Here is a 12,527-nt window from a genome sequence, read left to right as displayed (position 1 = left end):
TTTTCTCTCAAGCTCAACAATTTTAGCATCTCTTTCTTTTAAAATGGAAGCATAAGAGGTTTTTACCATATTAAACAATTTTAACCAATTTTCACATTTCTTTTTCAAATCATTATTTTCTTTGGTCATTTTGCCTAACAGTTTAGACACACGATTATATTCAAATTGCAACTCTTTAAATGTAGGCATGCAATCAGAATCACAATCAACTGATGAATAATAAGAAGACAATGAGTTAGAAGAAGATACCTCATCCTCGTGTGCCATCAAGCACAAATTAGCAACCTCTGAGTCGCTGTGATCTGACTCTGAGTCGCTATTGCTAAGTTTGTCCCATGATGTTCCAACTTTCATGGCTTTCTTCTTTTTTTTTTACCCTCCTTTTTCAGCAGTGGGCAGTCGGGTTTAGTGTGCCCGACCTTGTTGCAGTTATAGCACGTAGGAACGTTCAATTTTTTTTTTTTTTTTTTTACTGGACTCTCCTTTATCAATAGTAGACTCTCTATATTTTTTATACGACTTCTGGTTCTTCCTGAAGAATCAGCTAAATTTTATGGTTAGCATAGTCATTTCATCATCCGTGTCAGATTCACTACACTCACTAGATGTGTTAGTTGAAACTTTCAATGCAGTTACTTTCTTAACCCTATTATGTTCATTAAGTCTCTTATTTATGGTCAATTCATAAGTAATCAGGGAACCTATCAATTCATCTAGAGTCATGGCCTTAAGGTCTCTACCCTCAGCAATGGTCATAGCCTTGGCTTCCCAAACAGGAGGTAAGCTTCTAAGGATCTTCCTATTCATCTCATGTGTGGGATAGGTCTTTCCTAATGCATGCAGCGAGTTTATGATGTGTGTAAATCTAGTGTACATACTCTGAATGGACTCACCTACATTCATCCTAAAGACCTCATACTCACTGGTCAACATGTCTATCCTATTGTCTTTCACATCCCTAGTACCCTCATATGTGACTTCTAACTTATCCCATATTTCTTTAGCAGTAGAGCATGCCATTATTTTGTTAAATTCATTTACATCAAGACTACAATACAAAATATTCATGGTAGTAGCATTTAAACTAACCGCTTTCGTATCATCATCATTATATTATTCTTCAGTCTTAGGAACTCTAGTAGTGCCCTCAGTTTTCATAGGGACATAATTTCCATTAAAGACAATCCTACACACCTTCCTATCAGTATTCTAAAGGTAGATATGCATCCTCTGTTTCCAAAAGTTGTAATTAACACCACTGAAAATAGGAGGTTGTGTGGAACATGGTCCCTCAGGGAATTGGGTCACGAAGCTATAAGTCATATGTGATTTTTTGTAGAATAACAACTAGTCTATGCAACGTGACTCTGATACCAATTGTTAGCTTTATCATGATCCCAAGAGGGGTGCGAATTGGTATTTTTAAAATTTAAACCTTAGGTCAATCTCCTAACACCAGTATATTCACAACCCTATGGTCAATCTAGTGCAAGTAATGTAAATGTTTACCATAAATTAAATAAAACAATTTAATCAAACACACATGCACCAGAAAGCAGTAAACTAAGGGTGACACACAGAAATGTTATCGAGGTTCGGCCAATTGCCTACGTCCCCGCTTTAGCTAACAAGCACAAAGATTACTACTATAACTTGCTCACTTAAACGGGTGGAGTAGCACCTAAACAAACCAGGTCAATTAGAATAGGGCTGACCTCAACCTTTACAATAATTTTTACTAAGTTGGATTACCGCCTCCTTAGACCACGCCTGGAAACACTCGGATTTTACAATCAAACGGTACATAAATAGTGCTTTCACGTATAGAGGATTTTTACCCTAATACGCACAATCACATACACATCAATAGCATGGATATAGTGTAAGCTCAGTGATGCAAGATTTGTTCAATCAATACTCTACACAGTATAATCAATATGAAACTCAAGAGTATTCAACACAGTACAATTAGTATGATGCACAGGAGTAATCAACACAAGCAATATCTTGGAATCTAAACACTATATTTCAGTAGCGCATCAATATTCCAAGCATACCAAATAGATAATCAAACTAGTTCCAAAATTATTTTCCTCAATGAAATAAGTGCAATACTAGTTTGAAAAGATTACTTGCTTGTTTGAAAAATATTTGCACACCAAAAACAAAAGCTATTGGATACTTGCAATGGAGTGCAAATATCCTAAGCTTCCTTGGTTTAACCCCACACAAGATTTATAATGGAGAAATCCGTGGGACAAACCCAAGCTAAGCTCCCAAAGAAATAATCTCAAGTACACATACAAGTGGGAGCATTAGCAAGGAACAACAATCACATAAACACAAGAGTGACTCTCACAATCTCATATTTTATCAAATGGATACAAGTTTGAGAGTATTTTGAGCAAAGGATGATTTTTCAATAGAGAGAGTTTTTGGCTTAATCACTTTTCTTATCCTTACCCTAATCATGCAAATGAAGGAATATTTATAGCAAGGTGAAAAATTGTAACCGTTCGGGAAAAAACGGGTATTATTAAAAAGGTCCCAAATGATTAAAATCTAATTAGCCCTATTTAACCCAGTTTTACCGCAGTTAATTTAATTTTAACCGACTGGGGTTCAGGTGATTGAACCTAGGTTCGGTTGCCTGACAAGACTCGGCCTAAAAATATGTTCAACTATTTTCGGTCGCCCGTATTATCCTTCGACAGCCTGAATCAAAGTCAGTAGCAAAATTACGTAACTTTGGGTGCCCGGTCAATTGTTCGATTGCCTGAATTCCTATGTTCGGTCGCCCGAGGCTATTTTTGAACTAAATGGCTCAGTCGCTTGAGTTGGTGGGATGTCCCTTTCAAAGGGTTCGGGCACCCAGAGAAGATACATGCATTTGAGGTTCAGTCATCCGAGGGCTAGTCAACATTTTGACTTGTCTAAGTTCGGGCACCCGAGGAGTTTTGTACTCCAAGGGTTCGGTCGCCCGAACCCTCTTAACTTGCTTAGATTTGTTCAATTTTAAGCACAATTATAACACACTCATATATTTTATGCTATGTGTGTGAGTTTTGGAGCCTAGGGTCTTGCTTTGGTCTAATTGAACTTATGATATATCATGTATGCATGATGTGCAGGTGATAAACATACAACCACAGCCTAGGTTACTATTACAGACCCGTATAAATTATTACAACTGATATAAATTACAATTACAAATTACAAGTCTTCGTGGTCTTCTTGTTTCTTCAAGTGTCCTTCCTTGGAATATTTATTTGAACCTTCACAAGCACTTGACAATTATCAAATATCAATATTTGTCATTATCAAAACCGGGTGCGACCTATAAGGTCAACAGTATTAGTTAATGAACTCGCTGTAATTGACTCTCTCGTCTTAGCGAATGACATTACTTTGTATGTCCTCAACAGTTTTGGCCCTGAGTACCGTGAGATTGCAGTGCCTATTCGGGCACATGAGACTTCTCTTGCATTTGAGGAACTTCATGATATGTTGGTTACCCACAAAAGTTACTTACGATGTGTTGATACGTCCAATGATGTTTTGTTTGCCACTTTGAACTCCACTCAGCGCCGCACTTCTACTTCCACTTTCAATCGCAACCAACGTTCCAACCCTGGTTCCTCTGGTCAGCATCACTCCAACTCTGGTTGCAATAATTGCAAGGAGCAGTTTGGTAAGCCCTAGATCATTTGTCAGTTGTGTGACAAAGTCAAACACTCGGCCAAGACTTGTTACTCAGCTTTAGGAGTGAAGTATGTTAATTGTTCCGCTACAAATGTGTCCACCGACAAAAAGTGGCTTATGGATTCCGTTGCAGCTCACAACATTACCTTCGATCTTTCCAATCTCTCTGTTCACTTGGAGTATGATGGCACAGATGAGGTTGTTGTTGTTTTTAGTGTAATCCCAAGAGGGGAGTGAATTGGAAATTTTAAAAAATTCTAGGTCAAATTTCCAGCAAGCAATATTTCACAAACCTAGAGTCAATCTAAAGCTCGTATGAAATAAACAGATAAATGAATTCACAAATACTATGCTCCAGATAAATTTAATCAAGCATCCACAAAGACAATAAAGAAGATAAAGTAAAGATGACACCAGATGTGTTATCAAGGTTCGACAACTGTGCCTACATTCCCGCCTTTAACTCGCAAGCCCAAGGATTTCATAAAAGCTCACTTACGGATGGAGCGACACCAATTACAAAGTCTCTCCTTACTGGGCAAGGAATAGCTCAAGTAAAATTTCTAAGGCTGACCCCAACCTTTACAACCTTTCCTTAAAGGGGCGGAGAAGACCCACCTCAGGCCACGTTTGGAATACAATCAATCAATATAAATTTCGTGTACAACATGTTGATATTTTTTAGCATACATGATGAAATGATGAATTTATAAAATGTTGATAAGCATGATGACATTTTAAGTTATGAAATGAATGCTATAATGAAATCATGAAAAATATGCAATTGTGCTACAATGCAACTTTGAAGTTTACTCCTATGCTTATTAAGGGGGAGCCTTTTAATGGTTCACCTATTTTTGCTTCTTATTTGTCATCATCAAAAAGGGGGAGATTGTTGACCTAAACAAGACTTACGACTCTTAATTTTGATAATAACAAAGTAAGGTTATTTAATATTCTTCAAAGTTGTGATATTTCAGGACAAACAATATTAAAGTCAAGCATACTTTATATGGTCAAGTGATCAAATTTTGAAAGCTCATATCAAATTCAAGATCACTATTGGAAGCTTAAGGAAAAATGAAGCTCAGGATTTACAAGAACTCAAAGCAACGATCTCATGAAGATTCTCAAAGAGCTCAAAAAATGAAGAGAGACAATAGGACATGTATTGTAAGTACTTCAAGTATATTCAAAGTATGAAATTTTATTTTCAAGCTCATTAGGCATAAAGAAACTTAGAGACCTTAATTGTAAAACTTGGAACATGTTTTTCAAAGAGAACAAATTGATATTCCAAGAATTGAGAAGCAAAGAGAGTGAATACAAAAATATTTTAAAAACTAGATTTTTTACCTAACAGTAGCCTGACTGAATATTGTCAGTAGGCTGACACTTTAAAGGTTTTTAAAATACACAGACACAAGGTCGTCAGGCTACTGTCTAGACCTTGATAGGTGCCTGACGGTGCAAATTGAGAAGCCTGTCTAGGTTTCATCAGACTGCTGTCACCCTTCTGCCTATTTTTTAAAACATGAAATTTTAGTGACAGGCGCCTGACTACAAGGTGACAGGGGACTGCCACCCTACTACCTATGAAAATTAACTGTATAATTTATTAATAGGCGCCTGACTAAAAGCTCTCAGGTTACTACCACACGGCAAATTTTAAATTTTATAACGGACATATTTTTGAAAAATAGTTTGCTTGGGGCTCAAACCTGTTCAAAATTTGGACACTACTCCAAGTAAACTTGGGGATCAAGTTAGACACTTTTCTAAATCTCTAAATACCCCCAAGACCAATGAATTTATACACCAAGAATCAATTACAGCTCTCATACTCTCTCAATTGTTCTCAAGCTCTCAAAGGCTCTCTCATTCTCATATTGTGCACGAATCCTACTGAAGTATTGCTATTTTTCATCACTAAAATTGTGCATTAAGTTCTAAATCTTTCATCCATTGAAAGAACCATTCGAATAATTGATGGTTCAGGTACTTGAATCGTTGGACCGAACGAGGGGATATCGTTTGGAGAGGCACACTCTAGCCTAATTAAAGCAGTGGTTGTAACAGTGTTGTTCCATCTGAAAAGGAACTAATATAGTGGAATCCGTTGGTGGTTTGCCAAAGGCGAGGACGTAGGCTGGGGATAAGTCAAACCTCGTAAAAACTTGGTGTTCTTCTCTACCTTACTCTTTACTTTCTGCACTATATTTCTATGTGTGGATGCTAAGTGCAAGTTGCAGGGCTTAAATACTAAATTCAGAGAAGACTCTTAAGTTTTAGAAAGTACGTTTCAATTAACCTTTTGCGAAAACTCACAAAGGAGTACGTTGGTTAATTTGCAAAAATCTTGGTTAAGAGAATGCATTATAAACCAAAATCAAAACAGTGCTTGCATATAAAATATAGGGTTGTTCTAAGTGCAAGTTGCAAGGCTTAAATACTAAATTCAGAGAAGACTCTTAAGTTTTAGAAAGTACGTTTCAATTAACCTTTTGCGAAAACTCACAAGGGAGTACGTTGGTTAATTTGCAAAAATCTTGGTTAAGAGAGCGCATTATAAACCAAAATCAAAACAGTGCTTGCAAATAAAATATAGGGCTGTTACCAAAAGCTGAAAGCATCAAGTTACAAATTCTTGGTTATCTTGGTTGTTGGTTTTAATATTATGTGGTTGATTGGATTGTTTAATTTTTCAATAATTTGTGGAATGTTTTTGTTATGATTATAAATTTATTGATTTACTTAAGATTTTGTTGTAAGTACTAAAACAAGTAAGTAAAAAGTTGACAAAGAACTTAAAAATTTTAATTAACCCAATTCACCCCCCCCCCCCTCTTGGGAACGTTATTCGACTTTCACAATCTATCGACTGTTTGATCCTACAACTAGCCTCCTTGTTCTTTGCATCACTAAGCTCTCCCTAGTGCATGCATTTCATTCATAAATGAGTCACATCTCCAACACTTTTATGTATGTGTACGTGTTCTTGTATGATTGTGTGTGTGTGCATACACCCCTATGAGGAGGAATTCAATAAAACGAAGTTATGTAGTATTCAATCATCTCCTAGGAGTGAAAATATAATAGAATCACTTTGAGCTTGCTCGATGATGATTCTGTTAGACTCTCTGATTTCTATACTCATCTTTCGTGTATATGTTACATGCATGTTTGTATGTATGCTTGTATCTATATTTTGCATGTAAGATTTATATGTTTATTTGCAATTATGTTTGCGTATATGTCAGTTTAGTATGTTTGCTTGCTTGACCTTTTTTATCTTTGCATGTGCTTGTGCGCTATCATGATATGTTCTATAATTAACTTTCTCTGGTGTTAGGAGTTATGTTTTCGAATGCCTTTGAGAAACTGGAGGCGAGGAGAGTTTTTTTTTTCTTTTGTAAGCTCTCTCAGTATTTAAGGCCAAGTAAATAAGGCATTTAAAATGGAGAAAATAATAAACTATTAATCCTCGTTGAGGATTGTGTCTTCGCACACCCTTAGGGATCCTAAGGTGAGGGTAGTTTTCGCCTTTTGCGGGGCTATCCAATATTTAAAATTTTAATAATTGATTAAAATGAAAGAAATTAAGTCTTCATCTGTTGATTTCAAAGGTAATCATAGGCGGGATTGTTCGCTAGATAGATGTGAAAGGGAGCTAGTACCTTCCTTTCACATAACTATACTCCCGAATCGTACCTAACAATGCAAACTATTGACTAATGGTTTCCTTTGACTTATGTGTGACATAGGCGTCAATGAATAGTATATTAAATAGGTATTCTAACCTCACTTAAAGTAAAACATGTTAGTGGTGACTTTATTGGATTATGAATTTGACCCATTTCTCACCCCATGTATTATGCCTTTCATTTAATTTGGAGATTCACCCCCATATTGTAGGAGGTGGTCTTCCACGACGTTGCGACAAATAAAACAACGCTATTACGAACATCTTCTATAATTATTCTTGATGAAATTTCATATTCAGCAACATTTAAGTGATTTGTTCATTATCAACATTCTCAAATGCCTTTTTTTTTTTTTTTTGGCAATACATGGAATCAATCAATATGTCATTTTATTTTATAGAGTACATCCCAATAGTTAAAGTTTGAGACTATAGTCTGTAATGTTAGAGATCGTAGGGACATGAAATGAGAGATGGACAGCTCACATTATGTAACTCAAACTTAGTGAAAGTCTTAAACGAAAAAAAAAAAATACTTTCAAAAAAAAAAAAATTTGAGAGCAAAATTTGAATTCAGTCTTAAGTTTTCTAAACATGACATTGCATTCTTTAAATTTTAATATAATTATAAGAATCCTATTAAAACTATTTGTATAACGAAAAAAAAAATGAAGTAAAGAATGAGTGCTTTTTTAAAAAATAATTTCAAGAAATTCTATTTTAGTCATAAAAAACTCATGAGGGTGTTTGATAGTTATTAAAATTTCAGAAAATACAGTTTCACATTCATGGATGCCAAAAGAAATTTACCTAAAACTTAAATAGGCAGCCAAACGCAACCCTTTTAATTTATTTCCAAATTCATGGTTGGTTGTAGTGTGATGTGTTTGAATGCATTTTTCAGAACACACAATTCCGGATGCATTAAATGCCTTAAATATCAGGTGGAGCAGATGAATCTACAAACGGAATTGGGCGAGATTTAGTTTGAAATTTCCTCAGCCATAGTTGAAGAACTGTTTGTAATTGTGTTCGTAGGAACCGCCCTGACCAACAGCCCATCGACTTGGGCACCATGTTTGGTAGGCTGAAATGAAATAAAACGGTTTCTCCTCTCCCTGACCACAAATACAATGAGTAGACTTTGTTGCACGTCCGATGCGATGGAGGATTAGAGTTGTGAGTTACATACAGTTTCTATTTTCCCGAAGGTCATCTACTTTTGAAATGTGATGTGCTTGTTGGATCTTTCTACTCTCTACTCATTAGTCAACCATGCCAATGTCCAGCGTGCGTGTAATTTTTCTGCCTCACCTACCTGGCTTAGAATAAATAAATGAATAAGCCCCTACGGGCATGGCGCGATGAAAAGATATCAGCACGTATGGAGCATCGGAAATTCAATTTTAGGTAGATACACTCACGGAACCAGCGATATCTGTGGACGATGAGAATTTACTCTGTGAGACAACGGAAACCGTGGATGGTGAGTGTTTGCTCTGTGAGCTAACGGAGAGCGTGAATGGTAAGAGTTTTCTATAAGCCAACGGAGAGCGTGGATGGTAATGAAAATGTGTCCCGGGGGTCAGGTTGGTCGAACGTTCAACTGATGTACGGCTCTCGTGTCCGCATTCTGAACTTTACCTAATCAGCAAGACCTAGAGAGAGAATGCTGATCTGTAAGTTTGTTGCTGCACCAGGGGATCCAAAGGGCTTGTTGGTGGTCGGAGTTCTTATGTAATAAAAACTAAATAAATAAATAAAATAAAAATATTATGTGACGATTATAAAAATTAATTTTATTTATTTTATTTCATTTTTGCGCACTAAATAAATTATGAAACTTTTTAAGAACCGTTGTCGGTTCTTTTGCTTGCTTAAAGTTTGGATGTAAAGCCATGGATCTAAGTTGGTGTGTTGTTTATAAGTGAACAAATTTTTTTTAAAAAAAATTAATTACTAAACCAAACGGTATGATTGAAGTAAATGGAATCTAAAATGGATTGACTGTTTTTTTTTTTTTTTACTTGAAAATTTTAATTTTTTCATTTATTGATTTGATTTTAGTTCGGGTCTTTGAGTAACCACGTTGATAAAAGTGAAACGATATATTATAAATAAATATATTATATATTTTTAGTATCGGATTTTGTGGAGCCTAGTTGCGTTTGATCTAGATGATGACCCGACCTAAATTAATATTGCGTGGTTTTTTAATGAGATTTTAATCTTAAGGCCTAGTCCATGGAGCGAAGGATTAGGCCAATCGTACTCATGGGGGTCCGGGGGCAATGCCCTCGGGAAAAATGTTTGAGCCCGTTTTCTAGTCCATTATTGTGGGCAATATATAAACTTATTGTTTTTAGTGACGAGGGTTGATTGCCATTTTTTGTTTTTGTTTTTTTATATATGTGAGAGAGACAGTTTCTGAGAGAGAGCCGTACTCTGTAATATTTTCATGATAATAATGAAATCCCTACAATCTTGTGGATGTAGAGAAATTACCGAATCGCATAAATACTGTCTTGTGTGTGTGATTGATTCTTCTTTGGCGTATACTTTTTCTATTTTATTTCTCACAGGATTTGGAAATTTCGTGTTAATTCTCTACAGTTAGATTACCACTTTACCTAAAAATTTAAGCTATTAGGTTGTGGGTCAATGATGTATATTAAGTTTTAACACTCCCCCGCACATGCAATCCGATAGCATATGGCGATATAAACATATAATAATTTTTTTAATTCCACACAGAAAACACGAATAACAAGACTAGAACTTAGAACCTTCTGGTAACCGGCTCTGATAATATGTTAGATTACCATTTTACCTAAAAATTTAAACTAATAGGTTGTGTTAATAACATTGTATATCATGTTTTAACATATATAATATTATAGATAATGTTAACAATTCAAATAGAAAAATAGTAGCATGTTGAATATTAAAATTTACATGTTGATTCTTATGGAAGAAAACAGTAAATTATAATTACCTTTAAATTTTAAATTGGATTCAATGGATTTGATTAACTGTTGGATATTGATGTAAAAACTAGTTAAGTGGATTTCAATTTATTGTTTGAAACGATTTAATTTTGACTTGCATTTTTTTTTTTATCAACCAATCTATTCAGTTAGTGATCTATTTTTGGTGTCGGGGGAGGTGGAGAAAACCTAAATCAAGCAAAACGGGTTTCGAAGTCATAGGTGTTGACAATTTTTTTTTTTTTTTGGTTAAACAAAATTATGCCAACCCTATTTATAACTTGTATTCAAAGTGGATTTTGGAGCTATAGGTGGAGCTATACTTATCTAAATCTTGAATGTCTACCAAAGATTGAATTAAATTTTAGTTAATTTCTTTCGCTCCCGTTTATCTCTTTCTCAACTTTAGATTTTTTTATTTTTTTTAACCTTAATCAACATAATCAAAACCAATAAAATAATGATCAGCAACCAATCAAAAACTAAAAAACTAAACAACTATAAAGTGAAAGACAAACAAAACTCCGAAAGATAAACATCAAATATTACGAACGCAGAGAAGAAAATTCCAACAAATCCAAACGAATCATTCCTTTGACTTGTTATAGAAAATCATCCTGACAACTATATAATCGAGAAATACCAAATTCACCCTATTTGGTAAAGAAATCTGCATTTTTATTCGCCTCCCTGTAAATATGATCCACTTTAAATTGTATGCCTCTCAATGCCCGCATAAGCTCTTCCCACAAATCCCATAATTTCCAAAACAAGCACTTCCCAGAATTTTTGCCTCTCAACTTTAGCTTTTGTTTTGAGTTTGAATTAAAATAATTATATAGCTTTTTAACAAACAAGGCATATCAGATTACAAGTGGTATGACAAACCGGACAAAAGAGGAAAAAAATAACATAAATATAAAAACAGCTCCCATCTATTGTCCTTCCTTCTCGCTTCAAATCATACAAAGAATTTTCAATTGTTATCTTGAAAAATCTATTTGTTTAGTAACGAATCCAATTCTCATAGCTTACATCCTTAACTTGTGTTATAAGTTTTCAATCAAATTTAGGAAAAAAAATACAAATTTTCTTAAGATTTAACTTTTAAAAATCTCATACATCTCTTAAATTAGATTTGATCAAAATTTCTCAACAAAAAAGATAAATCAATGAGGAATATAAATATTTCAATAATCAACTATCAGCTAAAATCAATTAAAAATTTTGGAATGTCAAAATAAACTTATATTTTTTTTACTAATTTTTTTTAAAATTATATATATATATACTAAACCTAAGAAATAATGGGGCTCAATTCCCACCACAACATGAGGACGAAAACCACCAGTCCCCTTCCCTCCTCCACCACCACCACCACCACCCTATCAGCTGCCGTCCAAGATAGGAATGAGTTTACTTTGACTAGACCCATTTTCTTAGAAGTATGGCTAAGCACATGACGTTACTTTGACTAGACCCATTTTCTTAGAAGTATGGCTAAGCACATGACGTTAAAGTGCATCATTAACACATTTACTAGTGCTGGCTTGAACTACGACCCAGCAGAGTTGCTTTGCTCCCAAAAGTTCTGAGGATTAATTCCCCAGTACTATTCAGGCAGCACCAGATCGCGCAAAAACATGATCAATTGCAGAACTCTATCCTGATAAATTAAGAATTATTTAATGTCCATTGCATGGAATGGAACCTAAGACCTTTCACTTGAGCTAACCTTTTGAGGCTAGTGTATTATTATTCATTAATAGCATAGAATTAGCAATTAGGGATCAATATTGCTCTAGATTATTTAGTTATTTTTTAAAATATTTATACGAATAAATAACACATAATAAAAAGATAATTGTTGAGTTTTTATATAAATAAATAAAAAATAATAAAAATATATTTTCTGAATTTGTATATAAATATTAAAATTTTCTTAAAAAACTGGTAGTATATTAACCCATGCCATGAAGAGACAGGAGCATAAATTAGAGTGTCCTTGTATCTATCATTATCATTATAATAAATACAAATATTTATTTTTCAAAATTAAAGATTGAAAGTTTTAAAATAGAAACAAATAGTTGGCTAAAGTTTTCATGTTTTTCTTTCCAAACTTGCAATAGAAT

This window comes from Malania oleifera, chromosome 3 (assembly GCF_029873635.1).
Source record: "Malania oleifera isolate guangnan ecotype guangnan chromosome 3, ASM2987363v1, whole genome shotgun sequence".
In the NCBI taxonomy this organism is placed as follows: domain Eukaryota; kingdom Viridiplantae; phylum Streptophyta; class Magnoliopsida; order Santalales; family Ximeniaceae; genus Malania; species Malania oleifera.
The sequence above is the reverse complement of the archived record's forward strand: the minus strand, read 5'-3'. Positions refer to the sequence as shown.